This window comes from Zingiber officinale, chromosome 11B (assembly GCF_018446385.1).
Source record: "Zingiber officinale cultivar Zhangliang chromosome 11B, Zo_v1.1, whole genome shotgun sequence".
Lineage (NCBI taxonomy): Eukaryota > Viridiplantae > Streptophyta > Magnoliopsida > Zingiberales > Zingiberaceae > Zingiber > Zingiber officinale.
The window spans coordinates 62,349,148-62,369,586 of record NC_056007.1 but is presented as its reverse complement, the minus strand read 5'-3'; positions in this window follow the sequence as shown (position 1 = coordinate 62,369,586).

Here is a 20,439-nt window from a genome sequence, read left to right as displayed (position 1 = left end):
TCAAAGTGAGCGCCTGATGTCTCCCTAATAATTTTATGCCACATAATTATATAAATAATTTGAAATGTAATCCAATTTACACTTAAAAAAATATGACTGATAAAAATAAATATATAAATCAATCGTATAGATTATTTTATTTTATAAAAAAATATTTTAAAATTTCATGCCACATAATTTAATTGTGTAAAAATAGAAATAACGCCCCAAATAAATAGAAACATCATATTAGTGCTTTTTTTTTTTAATTTTTTTATATTTTTTTTAAAAAGTCAAATGAGCGCCTCTTTATGTCTTCCTAATAATTTTATCATAAAAATATTCACAGATTAGTACTATTGTAGAAGCTACCGATTGACTTTTATAATGTGTAGAAGCTAGCAAATAACTGCTACATACTATAGAAGTTACATGTTAGCTTCTACACACTTGATTATGATTCTAGTATGTTCTGTAGGTCTCTTAAGGCTGATTAGAGGGAGACGAATTGTCCTACAAAGAAAACTCACACATTTCTCAAACTGTTGGGCTTAAACAATTACACACTTAATAAAAAATTATAGAATTAAAGAAAAGTATGAGACAAATAATTTTACTTGGTTTACAATCAGAAGATTGCTCATCCAAGAAAAGTAGGCTTGCTATGAAGATCTCCTCCTCGAACAAAATGTCTAAGGCGGAGAAGCCTCGTACATGAAAATGAAGTTCAGAAATAAAAAATAGAAAGGATTTCGAAGTACAGAGTGCATTGTTTGAAATGAGAAAGACCAGAGTTCTATTTATAGCCCACTGGTCAAAATTGACCGTTTGTTGACGTAGCACAATTCGGGCACTCCTAGTGTGGCAAAACCCTATCTCCACGCAACGACTATGTAACAACCAAGTGATAAGGTTTTATCCATCTCTGGGTACCATGACCTGCTCCGAGCGCTTAGATCGTTGTTGGCATGGACCCAGAAGTTGATCCGCAGCGTCGAGGTGCCCATTAGGGCACCTTGGTGGTCTGGGTGCCCCGATCAGTCAGCCTTGATTGACTAGTCCGACACCTTCTTCGGTCGCTTGGATGATCTCGACCAACCAGAATTGGAATCACCCGAACTCATCTTCCGGTATTCTCCTCGAGCAATCTTCTACTTCGACTTCTCGTCCCTCAGAAACGTCATGCACTTCTTTCTTGTTCGCCAGCATACTCTTCCGCAGCACCTCGTCATTTGGATGCACCGACCTGTTGACTCTTTTCCATGTTATTCTTCTCGCTAGCTGCGTTTTTCGCTCGACTTATTGTACTTTTAAGTTCCTACACACTTAGACATAAGGACAAACACAATAGAACCTAACTTGACTTGGTTGATTACATCAAAACTACCATGAAGTACTTATAATCTATCCTTTTTTTATGTGAATAATTCAAGTTAAGTTAGGGTAAAATAAAATAAAAATAAGTAAATAATTTACAATTAATAAACATGTTATTCCATGCAAAATCAAGATGTGCCTCCTCCTGGACTTAATCTATAATTCTCCCCCTTTTATCATATTAAAAATAAGGGCAAAAATTCTAAGGGTTACACAAATAGTGATAAACATTCAAAAAAAAATTATGAAATTTAAATTTCAAAATTTTAAATTTTTACGATTTATAAACAAGTTTTGAAAGAAATAATTTTAAAATTATTTGTAATTGTAACAGTGAAATAGGCATATCCAAAACAGTGAAAAAATTTTCAAGAATAAACAAAATTAAGATAAGCAATCATAAATTATTTTCTAAAAAAGATGTATATTTAAAAAAATACTTAAAAATAGTTTTAAAGCTCGAAAAATCTTAAATTTTTTTTTGAGAATATAAAATAGAAAATAGTTTTGTAAAAAAAATAAATTTTTAAAAATTGAATGTTTGAGAATTTTTAAAATTAAAAATTAGTATTTTGAAAAAAAAATTCATAGAAAATTCAATAATGGAAAAAATTTTAAAAATATTTTTCTTGATGGAGAACATTATATTTTATCATAAAAAAAATAAAATTTTTAAAATAACTTTGTGAAATAATTTTAAATTATAAAAATATGATTTTTAATTAAAAAATTGATATAAAAATATTTTGGTAAAAAAATTTTAAAAATTTTCTACATATAAGTAATAAAATCCTTTTTCTCAGAAAAATTAAGATCTAATTAATTTTGAATATAAATTATACAAATCAATTTATTTGAAGACATTAGATAATTTTAAGAAAAAAAATATTAAATCAAATTAAAAAATAAAATATGCATAAAGATTTTAATCTAAGAATGATTTTGGAACCCAATATAGGTTCTTACCTACTGGATTAATCAAAAAAATTTTAGGAATATATTTTCATGATAATTTTTTAATTTGACCCTTATAATATCTAAAATACCAATTAGTCCTTGATAAACTCTTAAATTTGAAGTAGTAAAATTTGAACATGTAGAATTCTTCAAATTTTTTATTTGTTCTTTCAATTTTCATTTTCAATTTTTATCTTGTCGAAATCTTCAAACCGACAAGATTTCGCTAAAGTTCCTTTTAGTTTTTTGTTTTTTAATAATTTTTTATTATCATTTTCTAATTTATCAGAATTTTTAGATAGCATTTTAATAAACTTGTACAACTGGTCAAGAGGTAGAGACCGTACATGACTTACCTTATCTGATGCTCCCCCTTGTTGGTTGCTACTCAGAATATCGTACTGGTTCCCTTGTACAAAAATTTTGTACAAGTCCCAAACCTTTCCTAACAACCTATTGTGTTCTTTAGAAATTAAATTTGGAATCGCAAACATAACTTAACATTATTGATTCCAAATTCAACTTATCTGTTCTTAGAGGTTTAGACTTGGATCGCAAACGATGCTTAACATTATTAATCCAAATCTACCCATGTAACAAAGTTGATTAAATATTTATTTCAAGGATCGGCTTCCAGGTTAAACATAGCGAGACACTATGCCTTCTTGGTATGGGATCATCCACCACTTCCTAGACAAAGCTTTTCAACGAAATTCAATATTTAATCTCCTTATAGTAACCCTAGGTTTAACCACTAAAAACAATCGAATCACAAGATCAAAAAACAAAAGAAACACAAAATTGAATCATAAATTAGAAACCTAGAATCATTAGCCTCTTGTGTTTGGTATTTCAAAATCCATACAAAGAAAACTAGTATGATGCGGAATAAGACAACTAGTTATACCTTTCTTTGTAGCTAAAGACCTCTTGATCTTCTGTTATATTCTTCACCTCCTCTTGGACGTCGTGTGGGCGACGATCTACCAAGATAATTCCATCGGGACCACTTCTTCTCCAAGACTCTTGAGCCATCAAGGGATGCAAAAATAGAAAATTTCCTTCCTCTTCTTCTCCTCCAAGCAACCGACTACCAAGTGCATCTCCTCTTCTTCTTCTTCCCATCTAAGCAACCGCCCACAAGGACTAAGGAGACCTTGATGCCGCCAGCCCTAAGGAAGCAAAAGAGGAGACAAGAGGTAATGATGCCGCCGACCATAAAAGAAGAAAACAAAGAGAAGGAAGAGATTCAATGGCCGACCACCAAGGAAGAAAGGAGCATGAAGGGGCCGACTACACCAAGGAAGAGAGGAAAAAGAATAAGGGTTGTCCCATGAGGCACCCTCTCCCTCTCTTTTATAATCCTTGGTCTTGGCAAAAAAAGGAAATTTTAATAATAATTAAAATCTCTCTCTTTTAATTTTCCTATTGTACATGACAATAAAGGAAAGTTTTAAAATTAATCTCTCTCTTTTAAAACATGTAGACAATTACAAAAAAGGAAAAATTAATTAAAACTTCTCCTTTTAAAACATGGTTACAAAAAAGGAAAGTTTTATCAAAAATTAAAATCTCTCTTTTAAACATTATAGATAACTACAAATAAGGAAAGATTTTAACAAAATTAAAATCTCTATTTAATCTTTTGTAGATAGCTATAAAAGGAAAGATTTTAAAATTTTAAAACTCTCTTTTAAAACCATGAGGATGCTATAAAAGGAAAATTAAAATATTTCTTTTTTATATAACTATAAAAAAAGAAAGATTTTAACAAAATAAAATCTCCCTTTTAACCATTGTAGATAACTACAAAAAAGGAAAGATTATAACAAAATAAAATCTCTCTTTTAACTATTGTAGATAACTACAAAAAAGAAAAGATTTTAACAAAATAAAATCTCTCTTTTAACCATTGTAGATAACTATAAAAAAGGAAAGATTTTAAAATAAAATCTCTCTTTTAACCATTATAGATAACTACAAATAAGGAAAGATTTTAACAAAATTTTGTTTTAAACAAAACTTCATTTCCTTTTATTCTCCATGTGGCCGACCCTTAGCTTGGGCACTAAGCTATGGTCGGCCACCTCTTGGCTTCCAAGCTCATGCTTGGCCGGCCTCTTGCACCAAGCAAGGATGTGGCCAACCCATTACTTGGGTAAGAAGTAGACTTTATGGATAAAAGGTTTTATAGAGGCTACAACAGGAACTGAGAGGAGAAATTGATTTTGCTCTCCCGATGAGCTTGAGCTTCCTGTGTTCGCAAGTTCATCAATAATAACTCATACCACTAAAGAGTTATTATTAAACTACCACACTAATTTTAAATTATATTATGGGCTCCTTCTTATTATGAGTGCATTAATCTCCCTATGTTTAAGATATAGAATGCCCACTAATTAAATGAGTTACTGACAACTTACTGTTAGTTAGAGCCCTAGAGCCAATCATTTGATGATTGTATGGACTCATGTATATCATATTCATGTATATATATTAAGGCATTTGGTTTTTGGTTATTATGCTTATTTGTATTAGTGCCAGATAAAATAAGTATAGTAACGTCCTAGAGTAGAAAGGTTCTTACCTATATCAATCGATTGGTTGAATCGATAGTGAGATGATATAGGGAACACTACTCTAAATCATTCCTAGTCGAGTATTAACATTCAAGGACAATGTTAATACAATAAGACTAGCATGTAGGTCAGCTCGATGACTTGATCTCACAAGTCATGGATATAGAGATATCCAGCTGACACATGAGTATGCATTAGAGAATGTATACTGAATGACCCGTCATGAGAAAGTATCATGGATCGTTATATGAGTGTCATATACTTTCTCATGTGGCTATTAGTATGACTATTAGTCCTTTGACCTGAAGTCACCATGGATCCCTACATAAGGAGTTATGTACTTTGGTTTCGTCAAACGTCACCCGTAACAGGATGGACTATAAAGGCGATTACTGGGTATGTAATAAATTATGCAGAGGGATGTGAGTGATGTAGATGGGATCTATCCCTCCCATATGACGGGAGCGACATCAATATTCTTGATAGAGTTAGACCACGAAGTGCATGGCCATGCCCAAATGAGTCAACATGAGATGTTGAGCTCATTTGATCGAGTGAGTCTACTTGGAGTTCAAGATTTAGATTGATTAGAGGATGACACGGTCTATGCCTCACATTGATCAATCTAGATGTCAAGGATAGAAGGACATTTGACATATTTTGTGAGGAGTCACAATTGGTAGTCACAAGGTGATGTCGGATCTCGACATTCTTGTAACTTGGGTAGTAATGATGTGTTGCTAGATACCGCTCATTACTTATGCTCCTAAATGGGTTTAGGGCATTGCCAACATTACAAGAACCTATAGGGTCACACACTAAGGACAATTAGATGGAGATTTGGTTCATATGATGAACCAAGAGGATTAGATTCATTTAATGAATCATATTGGATTAAGAGTAATCCAAATTGGGCTTATTGAGTTGGACTCAAGTTGATTCATGTATTCAATGAGTCTAATTTAGATTATGACTCATTAAATCAACTTAATTTAATGAATTAGATTCATTATATTAAGTTGGCTTGAATCATATGGTTGGATTAGTTCAACCATAAGAGAGATTTGATCAAGTTTGACTTAATTTGAGAGGAAGAGAAAAAGTCATGTTTGACTTGACTTTTTGCCACATCACTAGTGGCAAGATGTGACAAGATGTGGACCAATAGTGTTGATCCACATCATCCTAGAGTGCCACCTCATGGGGGTTACAACTCTTAATGGTCTCCACATTAATTGGAATTAATGTGGGGGTTACACCTCCTAGAGTGGCCGGCCACTTGATGGCTAAGGGGTTTTTTGAATTTCCTCTCATTGATTCATTCACTCTTCTTCTCCCTTGGGTGCTCTCTCTTCTCCTTCTCCCATTCCTTGGCCGAACACTCCATTGGTGCTGGCACACCTTGTGTTTTGGTCATCTCCTTCTACTTGTGTCCGTGTGGATACATATAGAGGTTGTCTACTTTGACAACTAGAGATCCGGCGACATCTTGGACAAGCGGGAACGCGAAGGGCTTCGCTACAAGGGTAATGATCTTAACTTTAGTGTAGATCTAAAGTTTTTACAAACTCGTACAAGAAAAGGTTTTTTGATAATTTTGTTTACGAATCTTTGCACGAGATCCATGGCTTTGGGTGACTCGGGGTTTCCGCGACGCGAAAAAGCGGTCTTCACGGCCACGTGCAAAGACTTGTACGAGTTCGTTTGTATTTTTATGAAAAATATACCTTCTGTGATTTTCTGTAAAAATTGAGTTTTTAGAGTTTTTATGAGTAATTTTTCCGTAGAAGCGAAGCACAAGTGTCTCGGCACTTGTAGGCTTCGGCTACCGGAAAGTTTTCTTTTAAACGGCTTCGTTTTGCCCCAAATCCGTTTGGGACAGCGGGGTCGGGTGCCATTAGATCGCAAAGGAGCAACTCACGATGGTTAGATCGTGGGTAGGGGCATTGCCCCTAACCCCGCAAGGGAATTTGCTCCGCGATTGCACCCGAAATCGCTAAAAACGAACCCGCCGGGAAGATTTTTCCGAAACGGCAATGTCTCGACCCAAATCGTTTTGGGACAGCGGGTTTAGGCGCTGTTGGATCGCAAAGGAACCCTCGCGATGGTTAGATCGCGGGTAGGGGTGCTGCCCTGGGCCCCGCAAGGGGATCCGTTCCGCGAAACCGCTAAACGGGACCGCCGGAAATTTTACTCATAAAATTGTAAAATTATTTTAAAATTATAGAAAATTATGAAAAATATATAATTTTGAATTATATATTAATTTGTGATAGTCATGGCCCAAAATACCCAATAAGATTGGATTTGTGTTGTAATTCATAATACGGCCTGCGTGCCGTCATATGATTGTGTGTGCTGTATTTTTATTTTTTTTCCCACGGCCTGCGCGTCGTGCCTTTCTCTTATTCTGGTTGTAAATTAGATTTAGACTCGAATGTAACTCGAGTTTCAAATTGTAATGTACAAATTGGAGCGGTGGAGGGTCCACACGAGACGGAGTTCCGAGGCGGGCACGAGCAACACAAGGTGGTCAAAGGGAGGAGCTTGGAGGAGCTTGGAGAAGCTGTTGACCTTCTCATTGGCTTGAGAAGATCGTAGTAGGGCCATGACTAAATCACAAATAGATTAATTAATTAATTGTTATGTATCTGATGCATGTTTAATAATTAATTAATTAATTAGTGCCTTAACGATTAGATTAGATCTAAGTCGTGCACATGATGCACCCTTGCGATTAGATTAGATCTAAGTCGTGCACAAGATGCATCCTTCTCGATTAGATTAGATCTAGATCGAACCAACTCTAAATGCCTAACCGTGCCGTGATACCTATCACTACCTCGATCACATGTATTGTTGAATCTGCCAAAGCAGAGCAATACATATTATCTTGGTAGGGTACGGAGGGACAATCTTGGTCCCGCCTATCAACGCATGGGTGAATACAAACTCAATTAGATTGAGTATTCCTAGTTACTTGGTTGGATCGAGTCAACTATAGGCATTCTTCCAATAGTTGGAAAGGTAGGACAAAATCACGTTTATATTAACTCTCGGGCGTATTAACCAAAGCTAACTCGAGTTTTAATATAAATGCGGATATTGATTCTATAAACAAGAGTTGCATAGAGATGTAATTGGTAATCGTTACCTACCGATCATACTAAGCCTTGGGCGTATTAGCCAAAGCTAACTCAAGGGTTAGTATGATGTGGATCTTGTCCCACAAGAATTATAGAATTCAGTGGGAGCATCATTTAATTAAAGGCCTAATTAAATGATTTTAAAGAATATGATATTTATTTTTGCAAATTTTCTGTTGTAGATAACCATGACGTCGAACACGAATTCCTTCTCCCTGCGATCTGTCCTTGAGAAGGACAAGCTCAACGGAGCGAATTTCCTTGACTGGTACAGGAACTTGAGAATAGTTCTCACCCAGCCCATTCCGGAGGCTCCTCCCGCCACCGCCACGCGAGCTGACCGGGATGCTTACAAGAAGCATCAAGATGACGCATTAGATGTGTCCTGTCTAATGCTCGCGACCATGAACTCAGAGCTTCAGAAGCAACATGAGTTGATGGGCGCTTTTGATACGGTTGAGCATCTTCGCCAACTATATCAGGGACAAGCGAGCATGAGAGATTTGAGATCTCGAAGGCACTGTTTCAGTGCAAGATGTCAGACGGGTCTCCTGTAGGTCCTTATGTACTCAAGATGATTGGGTACATAGAGAACCTACAAAGACTGGGGTTCCCACTTGGCCAAGAGCTGGCCACTGACTTGATCTTGCAGTCCTTGCCGGATAGCTATAGTCAATTCATTCTCAACTATAACATGAACGAGATTGACAAGCCACTGCCCGAGCTACTTAGTATGTTACGAACTGCTGAGATTAACCTTAAGAAGGTTAAGCCCATTCTGATGGTCCAGAAGCACAAGGGCAAGGGCAAGCCCAAAGGTAAGGGAAAGTCCCAAACCAAGGGCAAAGGCAAGGCACTGAAGCCTAAAGGAGGGGTCGCCAAGTTCCACTGCGGTCAGACCGGGCACTGGAAGAGGAACTACAAGGTATACTTGGAGGATCTTAAGAAGAAGCGAAGTGAGACTTCCACTTCAGGTATATATGTTATAGAAGTCAATCTATCTATTTCTACATCATGGGTATTAGATACTGGATGTGCTTCTCACATTTGTATTGATGTGCAGGCGCTGATAAATAGCAGGACATTGACAAAGGGTGAGGTGGACCTACGAGTAGGCAATGGAGCACGGGTTGCTGCTGTTGCTGTAGGGATTTACTTTCTATCTCTGCCCTCTGGGCTTGTACTAGATTTAGATGATTGTTGTTATGTGCCTGCTCTTACTAAGAACATAGTTTCAGTTTCTTGTTTAGACAAGAAAGGATACTCTTTTATAATAAAAGACAAATGTTGTTCTGTTTATTTAAAAGATATGTTCTATTGTAGTGCACCACTAATAAATGGACTCTATATTCTAGACCTTGAGAGCCCTATCTATAACATTAGTACCAAGAGGTTCAAGTCAAATGACATGAACCAAACCTACCTCTGGCACTGTCACTTAGGTCATATAAATGACAAGCGCTTATCCCAGCTTCATAAGGATGGTTTGCTGGACTCATTTGATTTAGAATCATATGAGATATGCGAGTCATGCCTACGAGGCAAGATGACCAAGACTCCCTTTAGTGGGCACAGCGAGAGAGCGACTGATCTGTTAGGACTCATACATAGTGATGTATGTGGCCCTTTCAATGTCGCTGCTAGAGGCGGTTATAGGTACTTCATCATGTTTACTGATGACTTCAGTAGATACGGTTATGTGTACTTGATGACACATAAGTCCGAATCCTTTGAAAAGTTCAAAGAATTCAAGAATGAAGTACAGAACCAGCTTGGCAAGAGTATTAAAATACTTCGATCAGATCGAGGTGGTGAATACTTAAGCCATGAGTTTCGTGACTACCTAGCTGAGTGTGGGATTCTATCCCAACTCACTCCTCCTGGAACACCACAGTGGAATGGTGTATCCGAAAGAAGAAATCGTACCCTATTAGATATGGTACGATCTATGATGAGTCACACAGATCTTCCGACATATCTATGGGGATATGCTCTAGACACGGCAGCTTTCATTCTCAACCGAGTTCCATCCATGTCCGTGATAAAGACACCATATAGGATATGGACTGGGAGAGAAGCCCAGGTGTCTTTCATGAGGATTTGGGGCTGAGAGGCTTACGTACGACGTCAAGTCTCAGACAAATTAGGACCCAAATCCGACAAGTGCTATTTCATTGGATATCCCAAGGAAACTAAGGGATATTACTTCTACATTCCCAGTCAGCACAAGGTAGTTGTGGCAAAGACTGGGGTCTTTCTAGAAAGGGACTTTGTTTCTAGAAAGACTAGTGGGAGCGCGTTCGATCTTGAAGAAGTTCAAGATGCGAACAATAGCACTAATGCCTCGATGGAAATTGAACTGGAACCACAAAGTGTTGTGGATGATGTTGTTCCACAAAGAGTTGAGGAACAACAACCAGTTCAAGTAGACATACCTCTTCGCAGGTCTGATAGGGTACGTCGTCAGCCTGAGAGATACTCATTTCTCTTGTCTGACCATGATGACATTGTGTTCATAGAGGATGAGCCCACCACCTATCAGGAAGCTGTGATGAGACCAGATTCTGAGAAATGGCTAGAGGCCATTCTCGGAGCTGGAATCTTCGATTCGATGATGCGATCAAACAGTTTGGTTTCATCAAGAACGAAGATGAGCCTTGTGTCTACAAGAAGGTTGTAGAAAACATAGTTGTCTTCCTCATATTGTATGTGGATGACATACTACTCATTGGGAAGGACATCCCTATGCTTTAGTCTGTCAAGACCTGGCTAGGGAGTGCTTCTCAATGAAGGACTTAGGTGAGGCATCCCGCATTCTTGGGATACAGATCTATAGAGATAGATCTAAGAGATTACTTGGCCTAAGTTAGAGTACATACATTGATGAGGTACTCCTATGGTTTGCCATGCAGAACTCCAAGAAGGGATTTCTGCCGATGTCACATGGCGTGAGTCTTTCGAAGACTCAAGGTCCCTCTTCCAGAGAGGAGAGAGACCGCATGGATCAGATCCCTTATGCCTCAGCCATATGATCGATCATGTACACCATGCTATGTACTCGACCTGATGTCTCGTATGCTTTGAGCATGACGAGCAGATACCAGTCAGATCTAGGTGAAAGTCACTGGATAGTGGTCAAGAATATTCTTAAGTACTTAAGAAGGACTAAAGAATATTTCTTGATATATGGAGGCAATGATAAGCTAGCTGTAAAGGGTTACAGTGATGCTAGCTTCCAGACCGATCAGGATGATTAAAGATCACAGTCGAGGTTCATGTTTTTCTTGAGCTGGCAGAGTTCACAGCAATTCTACAACGTTTCCATCTCATTCGAGAGATTATCGATAGAGGAGATGTGAAGATTTGCAGAGTACCTACAGAGACTAACATCGCAGATCTCTTGACCAAGGCTTTGGCACAGAGGAAGCATGATGGTCACACTAGGTCATTAGGCCTTAGAGCCTATACTGATTGGCACTAGTGCTAGTGGGAGATTGTTAGTTAGAGCCCTAGAGCCAATCATTTAATGATTGTATGGACTCATGTATATCATATTCATGTATATATATTAAGGCATTTGGTTTTTGGTTATTATGCTTATTTGTATTAGTGCCAGATAAAATAAGTATAGTAACGTCCTAGAGTAGAAAGGTTCTTACCTATATCAATCGATTGGTTGAATCGATAGTGAGATGATATAGGGAACACTACTCTAAATCATTCCTAGTCGAGTATTAACATTCAGGGACAATGTTAATACAATAAGACTAGCATGTAGGTCAGCTCGATGACTTGATCTCACAAGTCATGGATATAGAGATATCCAGCTGACACATGAGTATGCATTAAAGAATGTATACTGAATGACCCGCCATGAGAAAGTATCATGGATTGTTATATGAGTGTCATATACTTTCTCATGTGGCTATTAGTATAACTATTAGTCCTTTGACCTGAAGTCACCATGGATCCCTACATAAGGAGTTATGTACTTTGGTTTCGTCAAACGTCACCCGTAACAGGGTGGACTATAAAGGCGATTACTGGGTATGTAATAAATTATGCAGAGGGATGTGAGTGATGTAGATGGGATCTATCCCTCCCATATGACGGGAGCGACATCAATATTCTTGATAGAGTTAGACCACGAAGTGCATGGCCATGCCCAAATGAGTCAACATGAGATGTTGAGCTCATTTGATCGAGTGAGTCTACTTGGAGTTCAAGATTTAGATTGATTAGAGGATGACACGGTCTATGCCTCACATTGATCAATCTAGATGTCAAGGATAGAAGGACATTTGACATATTTTGTGAGGAGTCACAATTGGTAGTCACAAGGTGATGTCGGATCTCGACATTCTTGTAACTTGGGTAGTAATGATGTGTTGCTAGATACCGCTCATTACTTATGCTCCTAAATGAGTTTAGGGCATTGCCAACGTTACAAGAACCTATAGGGTCACACACTAAGGACAATTAGATGGAGATTTGGTTCATATGATGAACCAAGAGGATTAGATTCATTTGATGAATCATATTGGATTAAGAGTAATCCAAATTGGGCTAATTGAGTTGGACTCAAGTTGATTCATGTATTCAATGAGTCTAATTTAGATTATGACTCATTAAATCAACTTAATTTAATGAATTAGATTCATTATATTAAGTTGGCTTGAATCATATGGTTGGATTAGTTCAACCATGAGAGAGATTTGATCAAGTTTGACTTGATTTGAGAGGAAGAGAAAAAGTCATGTTTGACTTGACTTTTTACCATATCACTAGTGAGTTGGCAAGATGTGGACCAATAGGATTGCTCCACATCATCAATGTGTGCCACCTCATGGAGGTTACAAGCCTCCATAGCATTTAATGTGGCCGACCCACATTAAATGAGGAGGTTACACTTGTTGCCATGTCATTTAGTGAGGTGGCAAGATGTGGACCAATAGTGTTGATCCACATCATCCTAGAGTGCCACCTCATGGGGGTTACAACTCTTAATGGTCTCCACATTAATTGGAATTAATGTGGGGGTTACACCTCCTAGAGTGGCCGACCACTTGATGGCTAAGGGGTTTTTTGAATTTCCTCTCATTGATTCATTCACTCTTCTTCTCCCTTGGGTGCTCTCTCTTCTCCTTCTCCCATTCCTTGGCCGAACACTCCATTGGTGCTAGCACACCTTGTGTTTTGGTCATCTCCTTCTACTTGTGTCCGTGTGGATACATATAGAGGTTGTCTACTTTGACAACTAGAGATCCGGCGACATCTTGGACAAGCGGGAACGCGAAGGGCTTCGCTACAAGGGTAATGATCTTAACTTTAGTGTAGATCTAAAGTTTTTACAAACTCGTACAAGAAAAGGTTTTTCGATAATTTTGTTTACGAATCTTTGCACGAGATCCATGGCTTTGGGTGACTCGGGGTTTCCGCGACGCGAAAAAGCGGTTTTCGCGGCCCGAAGAACCCAACACTTACTTAATTAATATCTAGCTCCAAGAGTAGTACCACTCAACTTCATTATCATGCCGGACTAGGTCCACCTGTAGGGTTTACATGACAATCCTTATGAGCTCTTCAAGGGGACATCATCAACCTAGATTACTAGGACACAGTTTCATTCTATAATCAACAACACACCATATAAATAATATCATTTCCCAACTTATCGGACCTATTGATTTAATGAGCTAAATCACACCCTTTGATAAATTAAAAAAAATAAATATTAAATATACGTGCTTGTTATCATATCATGATTAAGAGTATGCACTTCCATAATAACAGAGGTTTTGTTCTTTTATATATTTAGTATAAAAAGAAACTACCTCAAATGGTCCTGCTCAATACACTCATAGTGTAATAGTGTAATTTTATAGTCTTGATAAACTAATACCAAATTACACTACAACGATTCCAATGGTTTGTCCATTCCATCTTGATTGTGTGCTACTATTTATAATTTATAAGGATCTGATAACATGATCTTCTGTGTATCTCCTCACACCATGTTATCTATAATATAAATTAAATGGACAACTACACTTAGCATAAATGTAGACATTTGACCAATGTGATTCTTATTTCTAAATAAATAAATGTTTATACAAAAAGCTAGTCTTTTAGTATACATTCCAACAATCTCCCACTTATACTAAAAGACTATGCTGCCATATACCCTGTCATACATCTGATTCCCAACCCCTCAACATGCCCATCAAAAGCTCTTGCCTTAAGGGCCTTAGTGAAAGGATCTTCCAGGTTATCATCTGATGCAATCTAGGTGACAACAACTTCTCCTCGTTTATACGATGTCTTGTATTAGGTGGTACTTGCGCTCAATGTGTTTACTTGCCTTATAGACTCATGGTTCCTTTGAGTTTGCTACTGCACCCCTATTATTACAATAAATAATTTTTTAGGTAAACCAGGAATCATATCTAAGTCCATCATGAAGTTTCTGAGCCATATAGCTTCTATAGCTGTCTCAGAGGCTGCTATATACTCAGCTTCCATAGTGCAGTCCGAAAAAACACCTATGCTTAACACTCCTCCATAGTTTTGGCTTCACCTCCTAAAGTAAACACAAAACCCCGAGGTTGACTTACTATTGTCCCTAACAGATTGGAAGTCCGAATCCGTGTAACATACAGGGAGCAAATCATCTGCCTTCGTAAACTAGCATATAATCTCTAGTCCTTCTCAGGTACTTTAATATATGCTTTACGGAAGTCCAATGCCCCTGTTTTAGATTACTTTGATATATGCTAACCATGCCCTTGGCAAAATAGATATTTAGTCTCATGCATCAATTAGCATACATTAGGCTTCCTTCAGCATAAGGAACTGCCTTCATTTCTTCTATCTCTTTTGATGTCTTCAGAGACATCTCTTTAGATAAAGATACTCCATGTCTAAAAGGTAGAAAACCTTTTTTGGAGTCTTGCATGCTAAAATGAGCTAGGATAGTATCGATATATGAAGCTTGGGATAAGCACAATATTCTTTTCTTACGATCCCTTATCGCTTTGATCCCGAGAATATGTGCGCATTCTCCCAAGTCCTTCATATCAAATTACTTTGGACAACCATTGTAAAATATCACAAAATTAAATAATAAATATTATTGGACGAAAACTCTTATTGGATTTTGCAGGAATTTTTAGAGATTTTTCAGGATTGAAACGGAGTCTGTTTGACCCGTTTTGAGGGGATGAATTCGGGGTATAGTAAAAGCCTGTTTGAAACACTATTTAAGTAGGAGTTGATTTAGGATTTAACTTAAGGTTTAATTAACTTAAACCTAGGTTTTTATTTCCTTTTCATTTCCTCTATTTTTTCTTCCCAAATTCGCCGAGCCTTCTTCTTCCTCGCGATTCACCGCCGAACCTTCCTTCCTCTCGCTCGATCCTCCGCCCTCTACTCCGATCGTCGAAGCCCGATGCTCCGTCGACCGAGCTTCCCTCCTACCTCTCTTCTCCTCTTCACCGTCGGCACAACTCTTCTGTTCTCTCTCTCTCTCGTGCGCAGACGACCCGATGCCGACAGCTTCCCTAGCGATCTCGGCTTCGTCGCGTCACCAGGCGGGAAAGCGTCGTTGGATCTCGATGGTACCCGTCCTCTCCGGCTGTGCGACTACATCTTCAATGGTTTCTTTCTCGCGATCGGCTGTTGCTCAACGGCTAGGGCACGGTGGAGCTAGGGCATGGCGGAGCTAGGGCACAGCGGGGAGGAGTTGATTCGCGTCATCCTCGGCTGATCGAGCCCTTTCTCTTCTCCTATACGATCTGCTCACTGGAGGGCATTTCGGATTATCATCAGTTGAAACGCAGCATGCGACACCAACTGTAGGCGTCCGATTGAGGTAAGGGGTTGCTGGGGAAGATCTTGTAGATGCAAGGATAAGTTCTATTGATTTCCAATTTAGATATCCTTCTGTTTTTGGCTAGGGGAAAGCTTCGGATCAACTAGTGATGGATCTTCCTTGAGCATATCTTCATCTCCTTCAATTCTTGCGGCTGTGTAGGGTATGGATGAAGATTTGGGGATTGATTGAGGTGAGTAATGTCTCTGTCCATTAGAGTTTTAACAAATCAATTTCTCTATAGCTAGGTTTGGAATTGATCTTGGAAGAAATTCGTGTAGGGTTCTTGGTGGTTATTGGCAGGGGTTCTTGTGGAGTTGTGAGTTTGGATTGGCTGCCATATATTAAGGTAAGAGATGTTCTTCCAGTAGGGTATTTCTATTGGTTTAATTAGTGTGTTGCTAAATTAGGTTTCTAAAGGATGGTAGGGTTTGTTCTTGCTTAGGTTTATTGGTAGGTATTGTTGTATCTCATATTGATATTAGATTAGGGATTTTGGATTGGAAACTATGGATTGATTAGGGTTTGTATTGGGTTGGAATTTGCGGATATGGTGATTGGTTGTTGTGGATTGTTATGTGATCATTCTTAGGATCATTGGATTAATTGATGGATTGACTTATCGGGTGTGATGATTTGGTTGTTGGGTTGATGTGGATTTATGATGGAGATTTGAGCTTATGATAGGTTTTGTGGTTGATATCATTATGTGATGGGTTGGTAATTAAGAGAATAGATTTATTGTTGGGTTTAAGATGTGTTGATTAGTGAGTTTGGATGGATTATTGGATTATGGATTATGTTTGGATCTAGCAGGAGCTGGATTAAGGAATTAGGTAAACTATTTCGATTAGGGTTTACCTAATTTTGGTTAGGGAGTTTATTTAGCTATTTGCTACCTATGTAATTAGCTAAACATATATTATGTGATCGCAGGACTTGGATTCGGGACGAGTGTCTCGACACGGGATTATTTGACACGATCGACAGATAAAGGCGGGTATTTCTTCCTTGGCCTCTTTATAGTTTCTTTGAAACTGAGTGCATGATCATCATTGGATGAATTAGGTTGCTTTATCTTATATCATGATCGGTTGCTGTTTTCCTGCATGATACTTATGCTTGACCCTTGTGATGATCTATTTAATTCATATACAGTCTTCACTCTTGATATCTACTCTGTTGTGATTACACGTGTAGAGTATGTCTTATAGGGTTTGTCGGGTTGTTGGTATTACCATGCTGATTGGGTATATGAGGTTGACTGTACATAGGTGGAGATGTGTTATAGGAGTCATCTTGTTGACCGTGCATTTACATGGGGGTGTACATACGTATTTGTCATGTACTTTTGGAGGAGTTGTGTTGATTGTATGTTTGGGGTATATACACATGTCTGTTGTGTTTTTATTGGAGGATACATGTTGATTGTACTTATACTTTTGTGTACATGTGTCTGGTGGGATTATTGGAGATTTTTGGTTGATTATACATGTGTAGTGTGTACATATGTTTGGTGGGATACGTGGAGGTATCATGACGATTATACTCCTGTCGGAGGTATTTATGAGGTTTGGGGTTGTTGCATGGATGATGATTATATATATATATATCATGTTCATCATTCATTGCATCTGATGACCGTTGTCTCCCTTGTGGTGAGAGAGTCATCAGTTGGTTTGGTTTAGCACCGCACCCTCGGCCACTCATGGGTAGTGGTAGTTGGAGCAGTTGCTGCTAGTCCTGTCGTGCCACCCGGTCACGAGGTTTAGTGAGATCCGGCGTTGTGAGCAGTCAGGGACCCTGATGCTATGTAGTTAGATAGCTACTAGCGGACTGTCCGCCTCGACCACTATATAGTGGGCTGGAGGGTAGTACAGTCGTCACAGACCCAAGCCTCTCGACCATACAGGGGTCGTGGTGTCTGGAGAGGTGGCGGGGGTGACCATGGAGCATGCATACGCAGTTATTATTCTTGCATTTGATGCGCGGTGCATCTGCATTTGCATACATGCCTAGTAGTTACTAGTTGCATGTGATTGTCGTTGTTGCATTTGTTTACGATATGATTGTTGCATTTGGTTGTCATGCTGCATACATGTCATTTATTTTACATGTATATGCAGTCGTACTTATATTGCACAGGTGTCACGGGTATATCTGTTGCAGATCTGGTGAGTTTACTGATCATTGTACCATGTGTCGATTCCAGATTGGGTATGTATCTGTCATTATGTTAGTTGTGGTTTGTACAGTTTATGTCAGGTATGTTCAGATGCATTGATTATGATAGTATGATCATGTTCTTATTCCCTACTGAGACTGTATACTTGTGATCTCCATGTTATTTTATGGACCATGCACTATCTTCTCTATTACCCGCTGAGTTACCTATACTCACCACCGCATGTATACATTTATGTTTTCAGGTAGCCTGTAGATGGTTGGTGTCGCTCGGAGTATCCTGTCTGCCGGGTCCTACGTCACATCCGAAGATCGTGATTGCTTTCTTTCGTATATTCTTTTCTTATTTTTGGCATTGTATTTGTGTATAGCCATATGGCTATCCTATGGTTTTGGTGTTGTATTTGTTGTATAAAGCCTAGCCGGCTAGCAGTGTGTTGATTGTGTTGTATTGGGCTTTCCGTTTTCGTTTTTCCGCTGTGTTGGTTTTTTTAGTACAGCCGTGTGTGCTGTTTTATATATAACTGCGTGGTTGTGATTGTTTCATTCCAGCCGAGTGGCTGTTATTATAACTGCGTGGTTGTGTATATAAATATTCCAGCCGCATGTGGCTGATGTATATTTTGTTTGTAGTGATGCTTCATATTGTCACCGGTACAGGGGAGATGCTGTCGGATTTTTGTCTGGCAGGGACTCCTTTGGGGGCGTGACAACCATACCCTTACTTCTGACAATACTTTGATATTGTTTCCAACTATAAAAAATGTCATCTATGTATAGTACAAGAAATACCACCACGTTTCCATCACACTTTTTATATACACAAGACTCATCCGGACACTGAATAAATCCATAAGACTGGATTACAACCGGATGTTCCAAGACCTTGAATCTTGCTTCAGTCCATAGACCGATTGAGCTTACATACAAGATGCTCTTTGCCCTTTGCAATGAATCCCTCTGGTTGCTTCATATGGATATTTTCTTCAAGACTTCCATTAAGGAAAGTTGTCTTGGCATCTATTTGCTAAATCTCATAATCCATATGAGCAGCAATAGATAAAAGAATCTGGATAGACTTAAGCATGACTACCGGTGAAAAGGTTTCCTAGTAATTGATACATTTTTTCAACAAGCCTTGCTGTGAAGGTTTTCACCTTCCTGTCTGTCTCTCTTTTTCTTTTGTAGACCTATTTATACCCAATGACTTTTATACTATTTAGTGGTTCTACAAGCTTCCAGACTTACATTGCTCTTTGCCAAGATGCTGTATCTTTATCTTGGAGTGCTTCGTCATATATCCGGGGATCAGGTTCATGTTCACCAGGAATCAAGTCCAAAGACTATCCCAAAACATGAATCTTTCAGGTTGCCTAACAACCCTCCCACTATGACGAGGCACCGTCTGTAATTGTGCATCATTTATGACACGTGTTGCAATTTCTTGTGGTATCTTATCTTGTACTGTTGGTACTAGATTAAACGTGTCCTTTATTATTTCCTTAAAACCAATTTTACTCATAGGCTTATGGTTTATAACATAGTCCTCTTCTAAAAATCAGGCATTGGTTCCAACAATGACCTTCTGATCTTTAGGACTATAAAATAAACCACCTTTCGTTTATCTAGGATAACCCACAACCAAGTGAACTTCTGTACATGATCAGTGTCTCCCTTCAGCACATGTGTTGGACTACCCCCAAATCCGAATATGCTTCAGACTAGGCTTACACCTATTCCACAATTCTATGGCAGTAGAGGGTACTGACTTAGACGGTACTATGTTCATTGTCGTTCCCAGAGTATATCCCTTTAACGAATTTGGTAATTTTTAATAACTCATCATTGATCTAACCATTTCTATAAGAGTCCTATACCTTCGTTTTGCCACACCATTCTGTTGGGATGTACCAGGTGCAGTCAGTTGGGATTGAATTTCGACTTCCGATAAGTGACTCCTAAACTCTCCTAAGAGGTACTCGTCACTACGATGTAGTGTCTTGATACTTTTACTATGACATTTCTCCACATCATCCTTGTACTCTTTGAACTTATCAAAGCACTTAAACTTACGGTGTGTCAAGTAAATGTACCCGTATCTCGAATAGTCGAAATATTCGAAACCACCTCTTGCCTGGATAGTCATAGGTACAAATCAGAATGAACCAACTCCAACACATCTTTGGCTCTATACCCCTTAGTCTTAAAAAGCCTCTTGGTCATTTTCCCTTCCAAGCAAGACTCACAGGTTGGAAAGTTTTCCACCACCAATGAACCCAAAAGTCCATCGCCTATTATCCTTTGAATCCTACTCAAGTTAATATGACCTAGCCTTAGATGCCAAAGA